Source organism: Molothrus ater, chromosome 12, assembly GCF_012460135.2.
Source record: "Molothrus ater isolate BHLD 08-10-18 breed brown headed cowbird chromosome 12, BPBGC_Mater_1.1, whole genome shotgun sequence".
In the NCBI taxonomy this organism is placed as follows: Eukaryota; Metazoa; Chordata; class Aves; order Passeriformes; family Icteridae; genus Molothrus; species Molothrus ater.
In genome coordinates, this window is record NC_050489.2 from 9,338,474 (window position 1) to 9,365,901 (window position 27,428).

General features: G+C 38.9%; 1 long non-coding RNA gene across 1 annotated transcript in view; it reads right to left on the reverse strand.

The window, feature by feature from the left end:
* LOC118691233 (uncharacterized) overlaps window positions 1–27,428 on the reverse strand; it is a 182,162-nt gene that overhangs the window by 113,808 nt on the left and 40,926 nt on the right. The gene's annotated exons all lie outside the window — the stretch shown is intronic.

The following is a 27,428-nucleotide window of genomic DNA, read 5'->3' on the forward strand; positions in this document are numbered from 1 at the left end:
GCCCATTCATCTTGCAATAGCAAATGGGTCTTAAAAATCTTGTTGACAATCTCACCACCAACCCCATGTGCAATTTAAAACACGGAAAAAAGAAAGAAAAAAAGGGAGAGCACAAAAACGAGACAAAATGCTAACAGGGACCTTCAAAATGTGGTCACACTGACAGGATGGCACTGGAATCTGGGTTTGTTTTAAGCCTACATTGTTTAAAAGCAGCAGGGGACCAAAACGATGATGGCATCATACTGGCTGAAGGGAAGAACCTGGATTGAGCTCTCAGGCCAAATCTAATCTTGGACTTTTGTTACTGTATTCTTTATTAGCAAACTCCCATGGACATTGATGGGATACAGCAGCAATGAAGACATTTCTGTAAGCAGCACATGAGGAATAAAAATCTACTCTATGGGCACCACACATGGAAACACTATCCACAATTTTTCTCACCAGACGTCGAACATCTTGAGAGCACAAGTAAAGGAAAGCAACATTCATAAAATCAAAACCACAAATAATCAAATATTTAGTTTTCTAATCAAGTCAAGTTGTGTGTAAGCCCTTAAACAGCATTTACAAGCATTTGATTTGTTTTCTCCATTGAATATATAAGAGTGCTCATGGGCTCACAAATCAGGGCTTGTTTGATTTGTTTTAACGTGCTTGCCATGTCAGGTGGTTTTTCCATATTTCTTGCTGTTCCTTTAGAAACTTGTAAACCAGGTCAATTTATTGAAATGTCAGCTTTTATAAATATTCCTATCCAGCCCAGCCTCAAAGTTAACACATACTATAATTACAGTGAAACCATTTATGGAAAGTAACTAAAAGTGGGATAACCCTTCTTACTCACATTGAGAAATATCCTACTCCTTGAGTCAACATTTTTATTTCAGTTAATTTACTTTTGGAATTCACTCTGGAAAATGTATTAGCAGCTGCAGAACCTGTCCCAAATCTTACTGCTTTTCCAATTAAGTCTCAATCTTTAAAATGGGCATTAAATATCTCTGGGACTGAACATTAAATATCTATGAGATTGAACATTTTCCATAACTTCTGCTTTGCCAAAATGAGGGTGGCCAGCTATAAGCTCAGAGACAGAAGTAAATACAACCATACTTTGTTAAATGAAAATAACTTCAAATTTAAAAAGAAAAAAGCAACAAAAGTGATAGCACCTCTAGAAAAGGTGCCATCTTCCCAGGATCAGAGGCAACTTTAAATTAATCTCATCATTATTAGTTGGTATTTTGCCAAACAAGAATAATCAATATTCTCTTATTTTGCAAGGATTGCAGATTGTTGGGAAAATGACGCCTGAAAATAAAACAGCAAGCAAAAGATCAAGGCAGAAATTCAATCCAAGACAGCAGTCAGAAACAAGTAGTAGTGACATTGAAAAGGGTAAATAAAATTAAAAAAAAAAAAATTAAAAGTGTATATATTAGCAAGTTTAAGCAACATTTGAGTCCTTTGTGCTCCAGCAGCAGAGCTATCTGATAGGTGCAGCTTCAGCATGGAACAGTTTGCCCAGCATAGGAAAGTACTGAACCCTGTGCCTGTTCTGGAACAGGAGATTTGTTTTCCAGCTAGCCTGGTCCAGAGGAGATATGAATCACCCAGCACTTGACTGAGTGAGCTCTCAGCAGAGCAGAGCCCTGTGCCCTGCCTGCCCCCTGTGCCGCACCATGGACCAGGCACTGCCTCCCCTCCCACCTCCCCCGTCAATTCTTGTTTGAAAATGCACATGGGAGGGGATCTGCTTGCACAAAGCTCCCAGCTGCTTATGGACAATAAGGTAGCTTGGGAATACACTAAACTTCCCTGTGTTCACAGCATTGTTATTGAGACTATCAATACAAATTAAATGTAGCAAAGTACTGGGCAGACAGAGGGGTTTTAGGTAAAATCAGGGGCTTGCCTGAGACAAGACTGAATTTAAAGGCAAATCAAGCAACTAAAATAACTAATTTTTGCTTCTTGCCAGCAGACTCCCACACATAACTACATATAGAAACTGTTAATTGCCCCATATTTGGGCTTGTAATGTAAATCCAGACAATGCAAACCCTCATAATAACTGAAATTTATTCCTTCTCTTTGTTTTGCAAATATGAGTTTAATTTAAATCAAATAGGTTAAATTGGAGCCTCTTGTTTTGGAGCAGTCACCAAAGACTAAAAAGAGAAAAAACCCAAAACAAAATCATAAAACCAATCAACAAAACTCAAAAAGTACCACAACAGAAAATTAAACCAACCTAAAAGGAAAGGGGAAAAAGCCCTATGTGCAAAATCCATGTTATTGAGTATGTACAAGATAAATATTATTTTTTCAAATACAGCAGTTGAAAGTACTGGCCCAAACACTTGCAATATTTTGTACTTTACTAAACTAAGTATTTTGCAAAAATCGTATTTTGCTTTTTCCCATTTGGAAAATGAACACACTGGCCATGGGAATAAAGAGCTGCAGAAGGGAAGGGATCATGTCTCTTAAAGGACAAAGCACAGGCATCCTCTGCACTACCTTGGGAAATAAATTCTGTGTAGATGGATAGACAGAGTGAGATGTGTGTACAGAAAAGTATTCAGCACCTGCATCTTCAGGGAGTTTGAAAAGAGCCTTTGCTCATGCTCTGGGAAGGCAAACATCAAATGCTTTTGAAAATCTTGATAGCTCAGGGTACATAATTATTTTGTTAAGAATTTAAGAATAAAATCCAGGGGTTGCCCCAGTTTAGTGAAGACCTAGAGCCTCTTGCTGTAATTATAAAGAGTACTGCAGAAATTTTACTTAGTTGGCAATTCATGTCACAAATTAGTAGAACATATTGCCTTTAAAAATCACAATCCTTTTTAAATACAAGTCAGGTGCTATAGAACCTGTAGAACACATTTCTCCAACAAAAGATATTCATCACCAAATTATATCCAGTTTCTTCTAATGAAGGAAGAAACATTGCACTTCAGAAACATTTCTGTTTCTCAAGTGCAGGTGCCCAACCTTGTGCCAGCAGACACAAGATGATAAAAAGGACACCAAAGAGGAGCACAAAGAAATCTTGTGTGAAAGGGAAAGCCATCAAACATGGAGCCTTCACTTGTTCAAGTTCAAAACACTACACAAAATTCCTTTAGCATAGGTTACTGTGGTGTGGTGAAGTGCAAAAACTGAGTGCAAATTAGGAATGTTTGAGATACTCTGAATGGCTGCTTTTGCTGAAGATTGAGCTAATGAGAAAGTTGTCTTGCTGCAGATCCACAGGCAGGCAGTGTGAAGAAGAGAACCCAAAGGTGTCTGAAAATGGATCAACTGTTCTATCAAATTTTACTTTCTTTTATTTTACAACCAAATTGTGAAATCTGTGAAATAGTTCTGGAATTTATTTCAATATGAGGAAATTAAAGGAATACTCAGAAATGTAGCATCAAATTACCCTTTTTAGATCAGTTTTATATCTATTCCCACATCAGTTTGCTCCTATACTTTCCTGGCTTCTCAGTTTTAAGAGGATGATTGGCAAACTTCTGAGAGAGAGGAGTGGTTCTTTGAGCCCAGGGAGCAGCTGGAAAGACAGATGTCATCTGCATTACTGTTTTGTTGCTGGGGAAAAATAAAACAAGCTGGTAATACCAACTGAATAAAATTTTTTAAGTTAATTCCAGCTGTGACCATGTGATCAACATCTACTGTGTTTGCAGCTGTGACCATGTGATCAACATCTACTCTCTTTGGCCCTTCATCCAAGCACATCTGGTAAAAATATTTCAGTAGTGTGGGGAGAAAGGAGGCAGTTTGTGTGGAGATTATGTTTTATTTTACCATATATAATACTTTGTTTTTCTGATGGAATTTTTACAAAAGATTTGTGGGCAGATGAAACATGGGAAGAACACTGAAAATAAGAATGAGCATAAGGTAGGCATGAATAGGACTAAAATAATCAGAGAAGTCAAATTACACAGGATTGATTTCAGATTATTACGAGCTTTACCTTAGAGTGTTATTATTAAAATTAAAATATGGAAAAAGATTCCTTTGAAAATCCTTATATTACACTGAGACAAAGCAACAGGAAGCAAACAAAAACTATTTACTATCTAGACAGAAATTCTGTTATGTCACCTAAATAAGGAATACGACTTGGAAATTGAATAAAGATAAAAGTTACTGCGTATTACCACACATTAATGGAAGACATAAGGTCCGCATGCACTTTACTATTTAAAGCCAAATAATTAGTGTATAATTGACGATTGCAAGCTCACTAAGGCAATGCACTCCCCTGGCTGGCACCCCCAGCGGAGCTGCCCTGTCCCCACGAGTCACTCTTGGCCAGGGGTCAGACCCAGCTGAGTGGGGCTCTGCTCCTGTCTCAGGACAGGCTCTGACCCCTGCAGTGCCTGCAGCACTGGGGCTGCGTGGCTGCACCCTGTGCTCAGCACTGGGCTCTGGTACAGCCCTGAAGTCAGGCTCATCACAGAACAGTTATTGTGGACTCCACTCTGCTGGGGAACAAGGGTTCCAGAAGGATTTTTGTTTAGTGGGTGAGTATGTAAAGAACACACCTACTCTTTTCATAAGCCAGAAGGCACAAAAACTGCATGAGCCCAGAAAACTGCTCTGGGTTGGTAAATGCCTTCAAATGACTGTCTGCTCACAGATTATCAAAGATCTGAGGTGCTCTCATGTGCATGGAATTTGTACAGTTCCTTTTTTGCTCATTCTCATTTGCTATCTGTTATATAAAACTCTAATAAAAAACCATTTAAAGACCTAAATCTATGACCCAAATCTGTGACTCTCCTTTAGAGGCAGCCAATGTCAAAAAAAACCATTTAGATGGGAAGCCAGTAATCCACTATATTAGAACAAGTTGTTTTAGGCTTCTTTGCCACAGTTAATTTTGACATCTGCCTATTACTGCAGAAACACAATTTCCCTGCTGCTGATAGGCTGGCAAAGCTCAGCTGCATTTCAAGCATTACAACTCAGGGCAATTACTTGAAAATAAACAAAGTTTTCTGACAATTAAATGCTACTTAGGTTGCATATTTGATATTTCTGATACATCAGACAACCAGAGTTCAGGGCTTGTCAAAACTGACATTCTGTTGCTGTTATGTGTGCAACAAGCAGCAACCAAATGGGTCACCCTCATCAAGCCTTAAAAGGATTAAAATCTCTGTCCATTCTAGAAGGTGCACAGGAATTGTTGTTCACCTGTATGACACCATACAGTGACAGTAGGCAGTTATTGTTCATTCTTTACAGGACCACAGAGAAGCAGGATTTAAACCATTAGTGGCAGTTGTTCCCATTAGGGAGCTTCTTTTGAACTACACGTGACTCAAACACACTTTTTATTTGTTTTTATTTTTGCAAAATATTAAACAGCATTATGATGTTAAGTGTGATTTTGGATATTAAAAACTGTTCCTATTGACAGTCATATCCCACCCCTCTGTCTGCAACTCTGTGAGCCACTGATTTTCCCATTAGATACTGGTCAACAAGAACTGAAACACCTTTTTACTTGGCAAAGTAAAATAACATCTACCAAAATTAGATATAGGAAATTATTAAATTATGGTTTTTATATATAGTGAGAAAAGAAATTTTAATGTAAAAATTCAATTTTACCCCTTGTGTTTGTTTGGATTTTTGGGGTGCTTTGTTTTGTTGTTTTTTTTTTTTTAACTCTTGTTTTCAAATGAAAATGTGATGTCCATTCTTTCAGACCCTGAAAAGTTACAAAACCATTCTGTTGTACTTTTGGATTTTTTTTTCTGGCTCAACCTTCTAAAGCTTTGCATGACATCCCAATACTGAAGTCAAGGTGAATTTTCAAATATTTAGTCAACCAAAACCAGTTATGGTGAATAAAGTGTTGCTCTGAACTAGTTCTACCCACAACACGCAGAGATTTTCTACTCTTGGGTTATATTTCAGAGATCAATTGCAATTTTGCAAATTACTGTTCTTACTTGTCCAAAGTGCTGTTTAGGAACCAGGCTATACGTGCCATTTTGTCAGTCCAGACACACTGTTTGTCTCAATGGGAACAGAATCTGCTATTTTAATTAATGTCTTCTAGGGCCTGTGGCCGTGCCCTAGGCAAATACCTCATAAAACTACCACCTTTTCCAGCTAAAGGGTACAGTGAGACCAAAACACCACTGCAGTAAGTGGAATGATCAAGATGACAATTGTGTACTTTTTATATGAAACTTACAGTCAATGGCAGCAGCACTTGCCTCAGAATCTTGTGAGCCAGGATTCCAGCCAGGAGTACGACTTCAGCTTACTGTATACAGGAGTACCAGGGGCAAATGATGCTTTCAGAATTCAAATAAAAACTGGGCTCTGAAATAATACATTTGAGGTGTTTTTATCAAAGACAAGTGAGACAAGTAGAAATAAAGAGGTTCATAACAAACATGTCCCAAAGGACAAGGAAAATACATGCAGAACTTGCATTTTCAAAAAAACTAGCATTCAAACATGGACCATTGATCTATAAATGATGCCATCACCTCATATGTAAAGCAGAAATTGTATTTGCACATACATTAAGAGAACTATAAATAGAGTTTATACTTTCTCATAAGCTGCAGTTCCAGCTCAGCCCTCAGTGACCCCAGAGGTGGAACAGAGCAGCCTTGTTCCATGTAACCTAACAAGGACACACCAAACTCACATGTCCAGCACCAGCTCTCTCTCAGGGGCCACACCACCACCTGGCACGTCTCTGCTGCAGTGCTCTTGTACAGATGTTCCCATGGCTGGAATGCTGGGGCTTTCTCCCCTTTTGTTCTGCCCTCCAGAGCTTTGCCTGGCATCTCAATACCGTGTGTCAAATTTTTCTCTCATTTTTTATTCATTCCAGATTGCACTGAGACACAGGATGGAAATGCAATCAGGAGATTCTGCTCTTTGATTTGAACAGGAAAACTTTGGAAAACTTTACATATTAAGATAGTGTATCAGAAAGAAATGAAGCATTTGGGTATCCCTCTGTGCAAGGTTTGGGAAGGAAAAACTTCCAGAATTTTTACGCAATGGAGTCGATTACACCAGATATATATTGCAAAGCCAGGTTTTAACTACCTCTTCCAAATCCTGTCTGACCCTCAGCCCTGTGGTACAATCCTGCTTGTAAATAATAACTCCCATTTAGAGAGGTATGGGCTGCCTAAAAATGAAATAGATGCTGTTTTCAGCAAATTCCCCATATTCATTCTGAAGGAGGATGCTCTGCAGTGCACCCTACTTCTAGACCAAAGGCAAGACTCTCTTTGCAGGTACCTGCAGACATTGAAGAATGACTTTTTAAAATATAGTTGTGTCTTCAACAAGTCCTAATGTCTGGTGGAGCACATGCCTTTAACAGAGCTATCAACAGGCAAATGCCTTTGATGTTGCTATCAAAGCAGTCCCCACACTATTTGCACACCTGTTGTCACAGCACCAGCTCAGCTTCACCTCAGAGCATTCTTAGGGTAAATCAAATAATAATAGGTTTTCCACATATAGAAGTCAACATAAATTGATAGAAATGGGTTTTAGTCTGGTTTCTTTGATTCTTCCTCTATTATTTAACATTAATTGCCACTGACAAAGGTGGTACCTACATCCAAGAGAATGGAAAGCCAGAACTTAGGTTCTCAGTTAAGCAGAGCTTAAATATACTCACATCAGTGACATGTCAGTGATAGTTCAGTGTTGCTGGTGCTGCTCTTACAGCACTTCTACATTCAGCACAACATCCTTGCTTCACACCAGCAATATCAATCATTAAAAGCCAATTTCCTGTCTGTATCTGGTATGCCTCATGTCTATTACAGAGGAGAATGGTGGAACTTGTATTTTCAAGCATGGAAAGAGCCAGAGGGAATCTGAGGCCTTGATTCTCCTGAGCAGCAGCCAGCAGAAGCTGCTCTTGGCTATATTGAAGAGAATTAGACTGCTTCAAACATGCGTTGACCAACAGGGACCTTGGATGGAATTTTAATTTCAATAATTACCATTCAATTACCCAATAACAGTTTGCAAGCCAAATTATGGCAGTGATAGGACAGGTAAAGTTCTATTTGTGCCACCTGCTGTATCAAGGGTGACACTGCTTTACTGAAAGCAGGGTAAGAAGAAAACAGAACTCTTAGTTCTGCATAAACATCACAATCAGGATCTTTCTGAAAAGTTAGCAGAAATACAGCCATGGAATGTGGTTACAACTTATCAAGACAGTGGCAAAGAATCAGAATCATTAATGCATCTCTCAATCACTTTTCCCCTTTTCCCTCTGTCACTGAGTAGCATATAGCTGTTAGGATATTGCTTTACAGTCAGGAATTTAAACTCAGGAAACACTCCCAAGGTCAGCTCATTTCAGTATCTCCAGCAATGCTGCTGCAACGAGATCATTGCTAACATGTGTGGGAAAGGGGCACAACCACCCTGTCAGCTAATGCCTCCAGAACCAATTGTGGAAGTAACACTTGCAATCCACTCATCCATGCATATCTGTGCAGGCAGTTACAGAATAGTCCTCCTTGTAAAACTCTGCCGTGAAAAATAAACCTTTCTAGATGCTAATGCACCAATTTCTGTTATTAATAGCAATTGAGCTAAATATTAATAGCTCATTGCTATTAATATTTAGGGAATCCATCAGAACATCATAGAAACTGAATGTACAGATGGAAATGGCAAAGAGGAGTACCTTCCTGACTTGAAGATTACCATAAATTAAAATACTTGAGAAATTCACAAAACAATTATTTTCCATGAAAAACATGCATGACTGACCAACTACCAGAATAAGCTGTTAAAAACAAAGGCTGACAGAAGAAGATGTTTATGGAAATCACACAATGATGTACTATAAGTGTTTATTAATTCCAAAGAAGAGTCTTCTCTGGGTAGTTCATGGTCAGACTTCCATTTCTGTTCCTGGCCTTCTCTGTAAACTCACTTCTGTCTCAATGTTTAAGCACCTCCTACAAGTTACCCTGATCTTAGTATAGAAGAAAGTCCTTCCCTTCCCCACACTGTCACACCATGCTAAAGAACTCAGAGGGACCCTGGCATGTCCTGGGGCAGGTGTGAGCCTCTGCAACCTCCCATGGAAGTGACCTCAGCCCAGATCCTTGGATAAACAGACCAACACCACCTGCACAAAGTGGCTGCCTTGTGGAGTGAGTAAATCTGGGGCTTACTCCAGAGATATTTTTTGCCTTTTCTGACAGTAGCTCTCACATCAGCTCTGCTAAGAGCAAATGGCAAGGGTACCAAGGGGATGGTGCCAGTGACAGGATGAGGAGCAATGGCTTGAAGTAAGAACAACAAATTCCACCACAACATGAGAAGGAACTTCTTTACACTGGGGGTGGCAGAGCTCTGGAACAGCTACCCAGGGAGGGCAGGGAGTCTCCCTCTCTGGAGACATTGCAAACTCACCTGCACACGTTCTGTAACCTGCTCCAGGTGACCCTGCCTTGGCAGGGCTTGGACTGGGTGATCTCCAGAGGTCCCTTCCTGTTGCAGCAAATGTCACAGCACATGCCACAGTCGAGACAGCCACAATGCACAGAGCATCACCATACAACTTCAGAAGGCTTTAAGCATTCCTCCAAACAGAGGAACACCTCACCTCAACAGAAGGCTTCGGGTGCCTGCTCATGCACAGTAACACCATAGTGCTTCAGAAGGCAGCAAGCATCTGCCCCCCTTCTTCTTTAGCTCAACCTTTTATACACCTCCTGTTCATGCATTGCACCTGTGTGCCCCTCATGGTTCATGCCCTGCACCTGGGTGCCCCTCACTGTTCATGCCCTGCCCCTGTGTGCCCTCTGTTCCCTTTGGTGGTTGGTCAGTGCCCCTGGGCACTCCATGGCTCATTGCTGTCAGTGCTGCTCACCTGCTGCTCACAGCTGCAGCTCATTGGGGATGAGGCCCGGCCCAGCCCCATCCCAATCACCACAAACTGGGTACCTACACCTTCCAACCTTAGTGACTCTGTGATTCTGTGAATAATCAAGTAGCAACATGACAGAAAAACTGATCAGGCTCCAGAAAAATTTTAGTCCAAGGAAAGTTCAGGTAAAGGAAGGAAATAATTTTGAGGTTTTTTGCCATAAGGAAAATAGAATTAAAGGCCAATATGGTCTTAAAATCAAATAATTGTTTAGGTTGGAAGGGACTTTAAAAGACCAACCCCTCTGCAATGAACAGGCACATCTTCAACAAGATCAGGTTACTCAAATCCCATTAACTTCACCTTTAATGTTTACTGGGATGGGGCATCTCAGGGCAACCTGTGCCAGTGTTTCATCACTCTCATTGTAAAAAAATACTTTTTTATAGCAAATTTAAATTAATCTTCCTTCTGTTTAAGACCATTACCTCTTTCCCTATTACAATAAGACCTGCTAAAAAGTTTGCCTCCATCTTTCATATATGCCCCCTTCAAGTCCTGAAAGGCCACAGTACTTTTTTTCACACTGCATTACAAAAGCTGGCTGTGGTACACACCTTACCTCGTTTCTTGGTCTGATCAGAAGAGCACAAAGCTGTTATACTGTTTTTGACACTGTCCAATTACCCCAAAAGACTCCACACTCCAGGAGATCACAAAGCAGTTCATCATCCCTTGTAAGAGAAGGTCCATACAAGCGCAGGAAAAAACACATGGAAACAATAAAATAGAAAATATTAAAAAAAAAAAATTGGAAACGCTAAAAGAAAAGAAAAAACTAAAACATTGAGCACAAAATGACTTCACTAACTGTAGTGAGCTTTTGAATCACACCAAACACTGGCATTGTGCCTCACTGAGGAGGCAGTTTGCCAGCATATTGCCATGGCCAGCTAATAACCATTCACACACAATGGGCAACAGAGACTGAACCCAAATATTTGAAGGTTTGCTTTTAAAATATTTTTACCATATTTAAGAAATAAAGCAGTATTTTATTCATTCATATTGAAACTATTAAGCCGATTTCTTCAACACGAAAGTATTTCTAATTTCCACAAGCCACTGCTGTATCTGTTTTCCCTCCTGGGTGTCCTGCTATAGTGCATGTGCACCCTTGTGCAAGGCTACAAAGTCTAGGGAATTCCTTTCAGTCACTCAAGTCCTATGCCAGGTGTTTGTAAGGATTAACGTTTCAAGGACTTAAACAGATTGTGGATTTCTATAAATTGCTTTGAAATCCAGTTCTTAGCCTGGATGATAACTGATATTACTGGACAGAGGTAAAGAAAAGCCTCTCTCACTTTTTCATTTTTGACTATTTCAGCACTGTTGTTTCCTGTTTCATGCTGGAGCCATGGGATTAAGAGATGTGATGGATTTTATATGCAAAAAGACTTATTTTCTTAAGGAAAGAAGGCAGAGGTTGTGTTTTCCTAACATCACTATGAATGATTTTGGTGATTTGCTCTTTGCTATCAGTAATTGATACGGTCATGGAAAACGTGATACAAGGCAGAGATTTGGAAAATTTTGTTTTAATGCTGTGGCTGAAAAGTCTTCTGTCTAACAGTACACGTTCCCTCCGGATTAAGTAACCTTTGCAAGTTTTCCACAAACTGATTCTGCCGAGTAGAAATTGATTAATGAGCTCAGACACTGAAATTGTCACTAGAAAATAGCCATTGAGATTCCAGTCAGCAATCACCAGCCCCAGGGTCAAGGAAGACCATGGAGCAACTTAGCTGAAAAGGGAGCAGCCTTCATTTGTCTTCTCCCTAACTTCATTTTAACTGTGCCTGATGGCACTGGGTGCAGCCAGGAGTCTGACACCACTTTTCTGATAAACCCATGCACTGAGGGCTTTGCTGAGCTGCAGAAATTCCTTCAAGGCTACAACTTCATTGGCCTGGACCTCCCCTGCCTCTAAGCCTGTGAAGTTATTTATACCTGGGGAAAGTGAGAGGAAAGTTGGAATCAAACACAGTGTCATTCCAGGCGTTTGAGGCATCATCTGTGATGTTACTTCTAAAGTTTCCTGATACCATTGCTGCCAGTTTCTTCTGAAAATACACACAGTAGTAGCATCCAGCTTACTTCACTTTAACTTCATTCTGCCTCTTACCACAACAGCTAACATAATGAGCCATATTTAATAGTAAACCTTCATAATTCACAAATGTAAGACTCCAAAGAGCTTCTGTGGACAATGTTCAACACTATTCTCAGTCCTCAGAAGTTTGCATCTGCTGGCCTGAGAGACCGACTTTGCAGTACAAGCTACTGGAAATTAGGTAAAAGTTGTAGCACATAGAATCATATTTTATAACACAAGCTGGGTTTCTAGAAGGAAAAAAAAATTGTGAGCAATTAATGAAACAGTTCATGTTTTATCAACCAATTTTAAATTCTATTTTCTGGTATCCATTCCATCACTAAGGAGATATGCGTCATGTGTAGCATTAGAAAACTTTTTTTTTTCTGTGAGATCTTAATACATTGATTCAGAATCAATTATTTTTCTGTCCTTTAAAACAATGTATTTTTTGATTATACAACAGCCCTATAGTCCAAAATATCAGTCCTGTGGGTTTTTTATTCAGACTTTCTATCCTCACTCTCCACCTCCTTGATGTTTTCCTTCTTCCCATTATGAACTTCTTGGGAAGATGCAGTCTCCAGGGACTTCTTTAGACAGAAGTAATACAGCTTGAAAGTTATTTCACAATGTGAGCATTTTTCAACCCCTGAGGTGTATTTCAATCATTAAGGTAGGGAGATGATGCTCTTATATTTTAAAGTTAGAAGGTTCCCAGCACTGACATGCCTCAAATGTAGATTGGAGCAAGATATTTAAGCTCACCAGGTCTCTCTCTCCCACTTGCCAGATGGATGTCAGGAATTTCTTAGGAAAAGTGTGATGAAAAATTACAGCTTTTGCATGGATTGTGGTGCAGAATTCCTGCAGGCTGGTTGGTGACATCAGGGCCAGTTCTGAAAACCCTGTGCCTAGGGGGAGCACAGTATACTAACTTCTATCCTTCTACACAAATCCCTATATTTATAAATCTGTTCTGCATTTTGGAAGACCTTGCACTGCAAATCAAGGTAACTTTAAAAATTAGCAATAAGTTACACCAAAAAGATCATGTGAAATTAATTGTATTCAGCACATGCTAGCAAAGTTTGTGTTTTGGTTTTTTTTTTTGTTTTATCCTAGCCAGCCAATAAAATAAAAGCCAATTGACAAAAATTAATTTTTACAAAGTGCTTCAGAAAATAAATTGCAAAATATTAACAAAGTATATGCACAAATTTAGAATTTATTCCAGTGCATACCCCTCCTTTTTTTTCTCTGATGCCCATATTGAAGCAATAATTGAGCTATAATGAATTTTAAAAGTATCTTGTACCTGAGAGAAGCAGCACTGACAGACACACAGGTTTCATTGCCTAGAAATAGAGTATTTCTAGTTATAATGATAGCCAGACAAAAGCATACAGGCCTGAGTGACTGCTTTGGCATTATTTTCATCAGATGTCATAAGGTCCCTGGGTACTTGTACAATCAGTAACACTTCACAGAGCCCTCACTTCTAACAAATAATTAGCTAAAATTGAACCAGAGATTTCTTACATGCATGTCATAGGTTTGATATGAATAATGAGGCAAAAGGTTAACAGCAGGTCATAGACAGTTCCCTATCTTCCAGCTTATTTATTCAGTGAAATGAGAAATTGATCACATTATTTTGTATAGAAGAACCTGATTCATTACAATCAGCTCTGAATTGGCAGTTTTTGCTTTAGGCAATTTCAGGACATTACTTATGCTTAAAGAGTTACTGGTAAGGTCATCTTACAACTTGTAATCACCTCTCTGACCCCTTCATGACCAGAGCTGCAAAAGCTTAAGCATATATGAAAATTGAAAAAGGCTTGCAAATGAACAGAAAACTAATGGTTAAACAAGAGGAGCTGAACAAACTCATCCAGCCAAAGCAGGAAACACATCAGGAACACATCATTTCTTGCACATCAAAAATGCACATTGAGACTTCCCTAATTTGGCAATACAGCTATTGGAGGGAGAATTGATCTGACAAGTGCTGTATTAACCAGTGGCTGGCAAGAAAAAGGAAAGGCAAAAGAGACAGCTACAGGTAAGGATCTGGAAGTGACACTATGGGGGCTGCAGGGACAGAAAAGGCTGGTTAGTTCTTACACCTAAGAGTAGCAGTCACTACTCCATCTTCTACTGACCCAAACTCCCTTAGCACTTTTATTCTAGAGGTCTATAAGAACTTTCCAGAACTGCTCACTCCACAGGATAAACTCTCTTAGGTGCTCCCTGTCTCCAAGAAAGTTTTTACCACTTCCTACACCAGCACCACTCTAACCAGGTTGTCTTTTACACACAGAATGAGGAATTGCAATCCCTGCAGGGCCACGATCAATTCCTGCCCAATTACAGAGACACACGGGGTAAAGGTAGTGAAAACTGCCCTGTTTCAGAGCCAGTGTCATTCAGACTTTGCAGAGTGCTGCTGCTGGGCTCTGGGTTAGGTGGCAGATACTCACTGAAACTACACACTTCTCTTTAAATAACAGAAGTTATTTTATTTAATTATTTTTGAGAAACTTAGCCCTTGAATCAGGTTATGCACCCCACTGTGTGTTATAAGGAAAAGATACAGTGGGAAACTGTAATAAGTATTTGAGAAGGAGGGTGGAAAAGCAGAAGGGTGGAACTTCAGCCGATTTATGACTAAGGGTGTAAAATGGTACAGAATTAACTGCTTAGCATATGCCATTCATTAAAACAGCCATCAAAGAGCAACAAGCACAAAACAAAGAAATGCTGCATGTATGTTACAGTTGGAATAGCTCCTTAATTATGCCTGTTAGCTCCATTATCGCCACTTCAAAGCGGAGGAAAGTGGTGCTTTAAAAATCATTCTGGTGGGTAACTGATGTGTTCAAGGATATACAAAATATAATCTACAGATGATTCTTCTTAAGCAGCTACATTCCATATCCTTGGGAAGCTAATGTTCAAATCTGCAAAAGAACTTCAGCATCTAAAATGAGATTAAGAGGACTTTGGGCTTCTACAGTCAGTAAAGGAATTCTTCCAACTCCTCCCTGACCCCACAGTTGCTAGAAGTCTATAATTAGTTACAAGTCCCTTAATAATGTTTACTGAGTGCTTAATAGTCTGTTTTACACTTGATGAAACAGCCTTCTCACCAGCAGAAGGAAGCACCTCGAGGTTATCGAGCAGCTAAAAATGACACGATCCACAAGAAGGCAGTTGTCCTGTGCTCCCTAAGAACCACGGCTTCCAGAGCACAGCAGTCTGGCAGGGGTGATCAGAACTTGGCCAATGTATTTCTGCAGGAGAAAGGTGTGATCAAGGAGACAGACATCTCAATTTTTATACAATAGGTTAATGACCACATGCTCAAAATCTTCCTTAATCTGAGAGAATCCAAAGAAGCTTCTTGTCCTCCAGCTCTTAGTCATGACAATGCTATTGGAAATACAGTTGTGGAGATGCAGTTTCCTCCTAAAACTTCCTTTAAAGTGGCAGTTAAGAGTGGTTTAAAACACACCTGTCACAATCACGTAAGTCAGTGCTGGTAGTGGGACAGATAAATGTTGTTTTACGCCCACTAGAAACTGACACCTGCAGCTTTCTTACCTGCAGGATAATTAATTTACTGAGATTTGTTCAACATTCATAAGGAAAGAGGTTGAAAAGAAAATAGGAAATATCCATTTTTAACCAAAAAATCAGCTAAGAGACTCATGGAAGTTTGTGTATTTCACAGTAGTAAACATTTTTACCACTGTGGGTATATTTTATCCAACTTTCTTGGTGCATGATAGGCCTTTCTGGCCAATTTACATGAACTATGTAATTAAAAGGTCAATAGAAGCAAAACTAAGTATCAGCTACATATTTCATGTACTCCATTGCACGTATCTAATGCTTTTCCTTTTTCTCACAAGGATTTGATTTGCAGCAAGTAGCAAATGATAAACTTTCCACATCCTTCCAGCCTCTATCATTGTCACCCTTATGCAATCTCATTTAAGGCAAAGTTTCTTCCCTCGTTTAGGCCTTGCTTTATTTCCAGGCTGCTGCTCATGCTCCTTTACACACCACCCACATAGATTTAAACCTTCTTTTGTATGAGTGTGCAGCAGCTTTGGGTCTGCTCAAAGCTTTTCTTGCAGCAGCCTCCATGCAGGCAGGGTGGGGAAGCCCAGCTGCCATGGACACACAAAGCAGAGCAGGTCTCTTTTAACCCCAGCCCTTTTCCAGAGCTTCCACTGTGTCAGCACGCTGGATTTACTGCTTATATCTGCTAGGACATACAGTATTTGAAACAACCAGGCATTTTGCAGCAATTCTAAAAGCCAGCCACTTTTTTTTACTCTGGCTAGAACAAAAAATATGTCTGTCTAAACAAAATAATGCATATATGCACAGTCCCTTCCCAGCCTCAGAATCCCATGGGTGCTCTTGCTTCTGTGCCACCAACCGGCTGTAATGGAAGGCTAAAGAGGGAACACAAACTCTGTAAGGTCCTTCAGTCCTGCTCCTATCAGACTCAATAATTTTAAGGACCTGGCAAACCATTAAGACCTGAACTCTAATTTTTTTCCTGTTGGAAATTTTCTGGTTGGACGAGTCAAGATTCCTATTATGAAGTCAAAGAAAAAATTGTTCTGAGATGCTCCTACAAGAACAGGAGCTACCAAAATTCAGCAATAATAATTTTTGTTCAGCATAGGAACAGCCCTGAAAATGTGATTGACATAAAGATACATTACATATTCAGATGGCAAAAGCCAACGCCCAGGCACACAACATACAGACCATTAATTAGCCTTGGGAAAACAAAAAGCATTTTTCTCTGTTGGAACTGTTATCTCTAACCAGTCGTGGTGCTGGGCCCAAAAGTGAGTAAAAAATTAATTATAGCAAGATATGAATGCCAAAAGGTCAACGGTTAAAGTACCATTTCTATTAATAAAGACAGAACTAGAATCTCCTTGAATTTTCATCCAAATATGTGTTTGCAAAATTGCAAAATTTTGTGGGGTCAAGAGTTCCGCATTGCATTTATGGCTCCCAGGATGGCATCAGGGAGAAAAAAATATGAAAAGCGAGTACTCTATCTATTTCCATCTAAAATTAAGTGATGCTACATAAACCTATTTTGACAAAGTATTTGAAAGGATTTCTCCTCAAAGTCATGGTGATGACCCATTTTCAAGCTTTGAAGGCTGCACAAAACAAAATTGTGAATTTTTCAGGCTAACTGAAGACAGACCTATCCCATAATAAATTATACTTCCAGCTACAAACCTCAGAGGCCTAAAAAATAGTTAACATCCTGTTTCTACAACAACAGCATTATAGTCTTTCCTCAAACTTTCCTAAATCCCTATAATAAATGGAAGATATTTCATTTTAGACACTCACAGATTCCATAATGAGTTAAGCCTCTTTACAGTTTATTTTAATAAAGCACAGCTTTCTAAATATACAGAGGCTATAAAACTTGCAGGTTGGAGCAATAATATGTTTAGTAGCCTTGCTTTATAAAGTGGAAATGTTTGCATGTCTCAAATTACGAGCAATTTAAAGTAGGAAGTAAGCAAACTAGCTCTTGTGTTATGAAGCTTGACATTGTTAAGGCTTAAGAGAACACATACTTCAAAGTCACACAGACTGAAATATGCTCTGTAAGCTTGGCAAGAGGACCAATGCCATAATGGTGTACTGCGCAAAAATCACTGCAAATTTCCACTTCTGTGTGAAGTCACTTTGCTTTAAAATTTTACTGCTGCTCCTATTTTTAAAATTAATCCGTTATTCATTTTCTTATAAAAAGACCAGGACACGTGAAAAAGACAATATCAACTAAGAAAAGTATTAACTGTAAACTATAAAGAGTAAAAATAGATACCACTGTTTAAATTAAAAGAGTCTGAAATATCACTTGATGACAAATCTTTCAAAGGTAAATTGCTATTCTTTTCCCCTGCACTAATATAATTGTGGAGACCTCTCTTCTCCATTAATTTGGTATTAACTTTTCATTGACACCTATGTCTTTTCTGTTCATAAACATCAGAATTAAAGTCACTGATACTACATACAAAGCTAATAATTCCTAGTTTCCTTGCAGTTAGAAATAAATTAAATTATTGTTTATATGAAATACAACAAAAGGTTAATAATCAACCAGAAACACAACAGAAATTTTAAAATCTCAGCCTAAGCTGTCTCTGATTGGTCTGTCAAATCAGCTTTCTTTCAGAATATAACTGATTTGGAGTGCACCCACCTGGACCTGAAAAGTTATTCTCAAAGAAGGCTACAGCATGACATGTCCACAACTAGAGTACTCCATGCATAAGTATTTAGAAAAAGAAACATCATTAATCAGTTAATTTAATAACCTGGCTGCAAATAAGATGCCTATAGGGAAATCAACAGTGTAAAACTGTATCTAAAGTTTTTCAGGAAACAGGTACCTCTTACTAGGGATCATTGCTTGTTTTGTGTCCATTATAAAGCACAAGTAATTCTCATTTTTTATAATGGTTCTAAAAATCTTCACTTTAAAAGTTGTCCCAATATTGTGACGCCATATATGCAAAACTATGAACCTCACTGCAAATTCACCCAATTTTTTTAATTTCAGTCTGCTCAGTTTTGAATGTGAATTGCATTTAATGAACCTTCTTATTTTTCCTTTGTTCCTTCAGTACTCATTTAGATGAAAGTCACTGGCTGACGTTCGACATTTTTATCACACACCACGCTGAATCTTATACATAAAATGTTGTTGGGGCCTTATAAAAATGAAGATTCTTGATGAATTGTCACCATAGAATTGAGTTACTATTTCTATCCATTCCATCAGCACTAAACTACGGCTAAAAAAAAAAAAAAAAACCAAAGGCAGAAGGAGGTGTTCATGACCAGCTCCTCCTCATGTATTTGGAAAAGAGTCTCTTTCCCAAAGCCCTTTTATTTTGATGTATATACGGGGTAAGTCTGTGAGCACAGAGGTGCTTCTTTTGGAAATATTTAGTAAACAGAGAGAACTTTCATGGCATAATATCTATTTCTGAGAGTTCATTAAACATCATACAGGTGATCATTAGGAATAGACACAATAAGTTAAAGGAACGAGAGATTCCAAACTGACTGAATCCTAAACCACAGTGGTGCTTTTGAAAATCCCTGTCTGTGTGCCTGAGCATGACAAATGCAGAGCATTTTAACAGCCCTGACATGTAACCAGCATTGCTTGTGTTATTCAACATCAGACATGAAAGACTGCTAGCACCATGTTACTGTCAGGAAGAGAAATTAATTCATATTAAAAGAGTTGAAGTTTTGAGATCATCTTCTGACAGACTCAGCCCCTTTGGTGCAGGACTAAAGCTGCTGAGTGCAGGGAGTCTCAGGGATGCCCTTCCCTGGCTCAGAGGAGTTTGCTGAGCAGCCAAGGGAGCGTGGACCAGCCTGCACAGCCCCGGACTGCTACAGCTGCCTACAACACCTCTATGCTCCATCATGGCTACACACAGTGCAGGTTTCCTCACTGAAGTATAGAAGCTGATAGCAGCTCTCACAAATGAAATCTAATTAGCTGAGTACAGAACACGTAGGAACAAAAACTTGCAAAGTGAATTCAAATAAGCTGGTGTGGAAGCAGACACGTAGCCCAGGCCTTTGAGTTCCCACACCTTTGCTCATATGCCAGGAAACTGAACCTTCCTTTTCAAACAATTAGAAAGTGATAGCAGCAGCAAATCAGTCTTTGTTCAACCAAAGCTACAGAACTCTCCTCTGTGCAAAATTAGATCTCTCCGGACACTATCTCTCCGAGCATACATGATGTATGCAGTTTGCCTTTTTTCTAAAAAACAAGAAACATTAGTCAATTCAGCAGAAAGAGGGCCTGTGGATTTCTGTGGGCTCATATCATCACAAAAGGAATTGCCTAGTTTGATCCAGACCATATGCAGGTGATGATAGGTCTGTCCTGCTGATTCTGATATCATAAGCAGCTTCAACTGGCTATAAAATAAAAACTGCATCTTTATGGGTCAGGTTTTAATTTGTTTGTTTTGGTTTTGCTTTGTTTGTTGGGGTTTTTTTTGTTTTGTTTGCTTTTTTGTTTTTTGTGTTTTGGGGGTTTTTTTGTAAGTCATGTGCATTGAGCACCAGAATGCTTTGTCAGATAATGCTTTCAGTTGATGCTTTTGGAGACTTGAATGCATGCAGCTCCTGACAATGATTATATGCACGTGTTCCATATAATTCCAAAAGCACACCCATTATGAAAGATTAGTACAGTTGTGCTTATGATGTATTTAGGTCGTCTGTTACTGAATATTTCTACTGTCAGTACAACAAAAGTGTGATGATCACAGTTAAAGCTTAACAAAGAAAATGCTGTCAGGCAATTAGTAAGCTGAAGTCAGCAGTACTAAAGTGAAATATATCATGTTTGGAATAGCACAGTGGCTTGCTTGTGATAAGTGTTGAGACAGGTCCTCATACACAGAACATATCCTAGCCTTGGAAAAGAGTTTAGCATCTGAAAAAAACCTTACAAAACACAGTCCCCCCCCACCAAAAATCCCTGAACTTTAACTTTTTATTATATTTCTTACTTTTCTTTACAAAATAGTCTCAGCCACTGGCAACTAAAAAGGTGTTTACTCATTATAGGACTTTTGGCATTTATGAAAATGTAACAGCACACCTCAGGAGAAAACTGCAGTACAAACACAGATATTCAGTTAAGAGAGAGTCCACCAAATGAATAATCTCAAACTGCAGAAATCGTGAAAAAATCAAGAATCAAGTGAATTTTATTCTTGAAAGACGTATTTGTTGACTTACACCAGGTCTCAATTTGTTCTTAAAGGTTTTACTAGCCCCATTTTTGTCAGATTTCAATCTTCCTTAACCTAGTTGTCATACCTATGACAATAAATGCTACTATATCATGTTATAAGAAGAGAGGCCAGATTGTTCCTGACAAAGGGATGATGTGTTTTTAAAACTACTGGCACACAGTTCAGTGAGTGAATGTGCAAAATGAAATAAGCTAAAGCAAAAATAATGCAGGGCTGGAACAGAGAGGAAAAAAAAATTCCTTGTGGTACTACAGAACTAACTCAATTATCAAAAACACTCTCAATATCAAAACCAACCTAATGTGAAAAATTCCTGGGCAATATACAAAACAAAGTTAACACTATGCCTTGAGCTACAGAGAAGTAAACTTTGAGCCTGTTAACACTTGTATGCTGGAATACTAATTCACAATACAAAAATGAAAGAAATTCAGCAAAGAAAAGGTTCTGGCAGGATAGCTAAAATCAGCAATACCAAACCCTTGGCAAGTTAACAACTATGGAAGTTACAATTTTCATTTACACGAACAGTACAGACCAAAAAAAATTGGAAAAATTGCTTGGCAAATCAAGCCTTCTTCTCTGAATAATATTTGTCATTACAAGTCTTAGATTACTGGAAAGGACGGAAATTGGGAAGAGTGAGCAAAGGAAGTGATAAATTCTGAAGCTCTTTGTGTAGGAGAGCATCTTTGTCTCTGCCTGTATGGGTCAGACCCTCCCCCAGGCTCACATGAGCAATCAGCCATGGTGAGCAAGAAGGAGCAATAAGGAAGCCACACCCTATAAACCCTAAATCACACAACCACCCTATAACTGTTGCAGTAAGCTGGCAAGTGTTCTCTGATAGTCTTTGGTGTTTTGTGCAGCTTGTGCCTGTAATGGGATCCATAAGTTAAAAGCTCCCTGACCCTTGGCATATGCTGCAGCGACAAACCCACACACACTTGTGGGTATCTGGCCCAAAGCTTTTTAAGGCTCTATTTTCAGGGAGGCAGATGCTTTGGGGAACTCCACCATTGTTATTCCATAGAAAGGGAAGAAGCTGTCCTCTGGCAGTTCTTTTGCAAAGAATTCTACATCCCCAGTGGTTGTGATCTCTTTAACAGAGGCACTAACTCTGTTTGTGGCACACTCATTTAATGTCGCACCACTGACCTTCCACATTCATGACTTCCAGGTCATATGCTGACAGGTGGAACCAAACTGCTCAGATAATCATGCTCCATTCACATCTACAGAAAATCATCTTAGAATCTTTTTAATGGCAGGAGAACTAGTATGAGACAATGCCCTTGAGCACTTGACACTGAGTAGTATTTGGCCATAGGCAGCACCAGATCAGGCCACTTCCAAAGCAGCAAATTCACATGGGGCAGTTCAATATCTGCAGTGCAATGGCCTTTGCCTATGCTTGAGCCCTACAAAACCAGGCTTGGTACTGATGCTGCTACAGGAGCAGTCAGGATCTGACAGGAGGCTGCAAACACCCGTGGGACCCCTATTCAACAAAAGATTTCAAATCCACCGTCACCAGCTCCACAGTGTGCAGCCTCAGCTGTCCCTTCTTTACTCTCTATTTCCTATACAGGAATGACTCAATCCTCCTTCTCAGGGACAGCAAATCTCACATTTGTTTTTACTACTTTGAGCAGCTTCTTCTTGATGTCCCAGGGACCACAGAGAAGGCAGTTACATCTTTGCTCTTTATCCAAGCTATGTGTGCCTTTGAAATCAATGTCAGCAGCAGGAGCAGAAGGTGAGATTTTAGGACTTAATTTCACTATCATATACAAATATACAGGTCCATCCAACAACCTCAGAGGGATTTTTGACTTTCTGCCCTGATCATACCCTGCATACCATGGCAGGAGAAAGTGAGGTTTTGTCAGCTGTGGATGTTAAATACCTAACCCCTGAGCTTCCACTCCTTCATTTCTGCTACTGCTGCTATTATCATCTCACTTACCCAGTAAGCTATTCCCTTACCAGGTTTATGATGATGTAACTACTAACTGAGTTATTGATTCATACTAGCATAACAGAAGAGTCTGATCTAATAAATAACTACAAAATGAGAATAAAGACCAATTAGTGCTTGCACAGAAGCTGTTTGTACTAAAATTAATTCTGCCTGCAGTAAATCTAGACAGCAGACAGAAATGTCAGTAGAAAATGGGATATTTCATTTTGTTTTTCTCTTCCTACTTACTTTATTTAAAGGATATATGTTTTTTCAATCACTGCTATTTGTTAAAGTTTTCATTAAGAGTAAATGCATTAAGCCCAATTCTGCCAGACAATGTGTGCCAGTCGAGAGCCCTGTGAAAGCATCTTTCCTAAGTTTACCGATTTCTGCACAGCAAGGGTTCTTCCATGGTTTCTCAGCATTTGTACACATCATCTCACATCAGACTGAGCTGTTGCAAAGAGACACTGGTACCTTCCACACAAAGGTCACGGGCCACTGTTATTGACACATGCCTTTAATCCTTGGGATGCTTCAAAAGATGAAGATTAGCAGCAATCCTCAGAACTCGCACCCAGGAGATAGCTATTTGTCAAAAAGTTGATTTTATTGATGCTTACAAAAGAAGGAGTGTATGTAATTTATCTAATAAAAGTCAGGTCTTGTTTGCCTCGACTCCAGAGTTTTGACAGTTCCCTCACTGAAGTGTTTGATGTTGAGTTTCATATAATAAATGCAAATTTTTCATCAGCTATGCATCTTCTTAGGAGCAACTGGTATTATTGTGTGGATTTTCTTCCTTGGTTTTCTCCAGAGTTTTTCCTCTTAAAGTCTTTGTTTCCTTCAGAATTCATTATAAATGACATAATTATATGTCTTTTTCTCCCTTGATTGAGAGCATTTCTTACAGATGATGATTTACCATTTGGAAATTACAAATAGCATGAATAGATACAATTATTATATTGCAGAATTTCCTTTAAAATCCAGAAATGTGGTTTAGCTGAACTGTTTGTAAATGATAAGTAGGCAGGTCACATTATTTCCTCCAATCGGCGCATGACCCCTGATGCAAATTGAAGTGTTTCCTCAAACTGCATTAGAAGGTTTCCTCTGGAATGTTGAGATGAGCAGAAATAGATATGGAATACAAGTAAAAGAATTAATAAAAGTAAAAATAATTATTTTTATGAGGATTCCCTCAGGAAATCACCGTGTTCCAGCTGAGAGAGAGCCAAACCACAGCACATCTATTGAAAGCCTTCCCATCAGTTTTTAATAGACCTTAGCCCAGGTTTATGCAGAAGTTGCATTAACAATTACTTCAATTTTTGAGTCCCATTTTCTATAGAGAGAAAGATAAGAATGCAAAGTTTAAAAGTGTAAACCATGGTTGTAGGGGGCTAGAAGTCTTTTTCTAGGGTCAGCTGTCATCATAGGATTTATTTCTGGAATGTTTGGATGTGTCTTGTAGGTGATTCTCTATAGCTTAAGAAAATGCACCAAAAATAACTTCTTATTTGTCTTACATAAATGCTAGTATTCTTGTTTTGTTCCTGTTCCTATGGAGCTGCCAGAATGCAAATGTTTTCTGCTTTAGAAACACATTTAAAATGAAACCAACAATAATGTGACATTGGTGTTGATTAATAAAGGAAACAAAAGCCCAGGTACACTTTCATACTTCTGATTGCATGTGTCCATTAGTGTGTAAGTTACTGCTGGTACCCATCTCAAAAAGGGCTGCAGCAAAGTCTGTTACAGAGAGATGGCCTGAAGCCCATGAAATCAATCTGAAAATGCAGTGACTTCAAGAGAGTCCTGTGTGCAACAGATGGCTGTTAACAGCCAGCTCTGAGCATCTGAAACAGGCTCATCCTGCCTTGGAAAACCAGGGCCAGAGCATCCATTAACAGAGTGAGGAGAGGAGGTGAGAGGGCCAAGGGAATTAAAGATCAAAGAGCTGCAATTAGGCAATATTAATGAGGAATCATCTCAAAAGATTTCCACTTTTGTAAAAAGCCTTCAGTTTGTTTTATAAAGAGAAATCTGTGTAATGTAGAGCCATCTCTCCATAAATCCAGATTGTTTTCAGGCTCCAGTCTCTGCCAGGGAGCCAGGCTAGGGCTGCTAACATGTTAAATATATGCTGAGTGCAATCCAAGTCAAAGCTCATGTTCATTTTAGTCTGTGCAGGGCTAGGCCAGGGCTTAGGATTGCTTCACATCCTGTTTGAAATGTCTAAAATTAAACACAAAAACATCCCAAAATATCCACATTGTTATATCATTCTGAGGTGTATAAACAATTTTGCCAGCACTTTCATTGTCTTCATCTTCAAATAATAAATAAATAAGCACCAAACTCTATAACTCAATCAATTCTGATTGAGTCTATGATGCCATAGCTTCCTATTGCAGGAAGCAATGCACAACAAACTTGACTCACATAGAAATGTCAGCAGTTTATCTAAAAAATTACCATCTGCTGCCAAAGTCCCAGTCACTCCAACTTCATCCCTTCTCCTGGTCATTCATTGGGATATCTTTGCTTCTTCCAGCACTGGCATTTATCTGATCAAGTCAATCAACTCACAGAAAAGAATCCCATAAGAAACAACAAATCTATTGGAACATGATACAGATGCAATTCAAATGATAAGTGTGTTAAGAGAAGGACTCACTCTGTGGAAGTGTTTTGCTCCAGATAAAGAAACAAAACCCTCCGAGAACTGAAGTCTGATGGCAATAAGAATGGAAAAAATTTAGCTTCTACAGCAACCCCAGCCAAATAATCCCAAAGAGTTTAAGAAACAATTTCACACTGAGTTGAACTAATTTCTCTGCTGCTTCTGAGGGTCAGTCCAGTCCCTCCATACACCTTCCCTTATTGTCACTCATCTGACTTTTCTGAGTCAGTAAAACTGGTGAGACCACAGAAAACCATAATCTTCTCTGGGAGGGGAACTACTTCTGCCAGGTTGATGAATCAAATTATTTCAAAGTAGCAGGAAGATGGGGCAGAAGTCTCAACAGAGGGAGAGATAAGGACCACCTTTCCTCTCCTGAGGTGAATTTATAGACACCTGTTCATTAGGTCCAATGCCATTTAACCAAAATTAAAATACTATTTGCCAATTAGTTAGAACACGTAAGACGACCTGTCATTTGTCCCACTGGCCTAAGTAACTGAGTCACAAGGAGCACAGAGACCCAGCAAAGCTGAGAGTGATGTCCAAATACTTGATGGCAACCCAGCTGTTCCCTTCTGACATGTCCCTTGTTCCAGGAGGGACAGACTCCTGGCAAAGGAAATGTCCCAAGTGCAAGTGGTGATCCTAATGGTAGAACCATGTCAATAGTACAGCTGTTGTACTGACCAGTGGCAAAGAGCACCTGACTGGATACCACCACCATAGCTGAGGCACTGCATTTATTGACAGAGATAAAAATTAGAAAAAAAGAAAAAAAAAACAGAAAAATTGTTCTCAGGAACGTTGGAAAAATCACATCTCTTCTACATGTGAAACTTCTAATGGTCCTATTTTTTTTGTTTCTAGTAGATCGCCTCAATACATTAGGGCACAAAACATATTTTAACTGAAAAACAAAAGGGAGATATTCTGCTTTCAAAAGGAATGAGAAAAGTAATGATCTCTGCATGTAAGAGAAACAACTTTTCATCTGGATGACCAACACTGGTCTCATTATTTTCTTGGTGTTCCTCTAAGTTTGCTTTCTGATTCCTATACCCAGGCTAGGAGGGATTTTATGTTTAAACCAACAGGGGTCTGCTGGTGCCTTTGACTTCTACATGTAACACCAATACTAAAGTCTGTTGGGTCCTCTGATATGAGAAACCCCTAATGACTTCTGAAGATCAAACACATAATTAAAACAACACTTTTATCTGAAGTTCTGACCATTATTTTCCCTTTCAAATTTTTTTTTCTAAAATGATATGCTAGCAACACATAATTTGTTTAATTACAATATCCTGCAGAGTTCAAAGTAATTTTCAAATCATAATTTTTTTAGTTTATTGAAACATGTTTTTGGGAAAAAAATCTTTAAAGTTCATAATAATCTACAATTATGAACAGAATATTTTAAAATCTGAGGTAGAAATAAATATTCTATTGTGAACCTGCAAAATGGAGACAACAATGAAAGTTTAAAATGTTTCGCAAAATAATTTTTGTGGTTTTCAACCAGCTCTAGTTGCACACTTATTACAGTAAAGCAGCCTTTAAAAAGCAGCTGTGTTTTCCACCAAGGGGTGACAGCATTTCATTGTGGGGATAATGTGTAAATGATCCCTTCATTATATAGGGTCTGATCTTGTATTCCTTGTGCATCCTAGGTTCACACTGAATCTGACTGTGTGTTAACAATAGTACTCCAGACAAATTCTAATGGGATAATTGTGCCATTATTGCTACCTAAATTTCCCTTGTTTCCTTTGGATTCAGCCTTTTCCTTTCTGCTATTGAGCCAAAGCCTTCAGAAGGAGTTT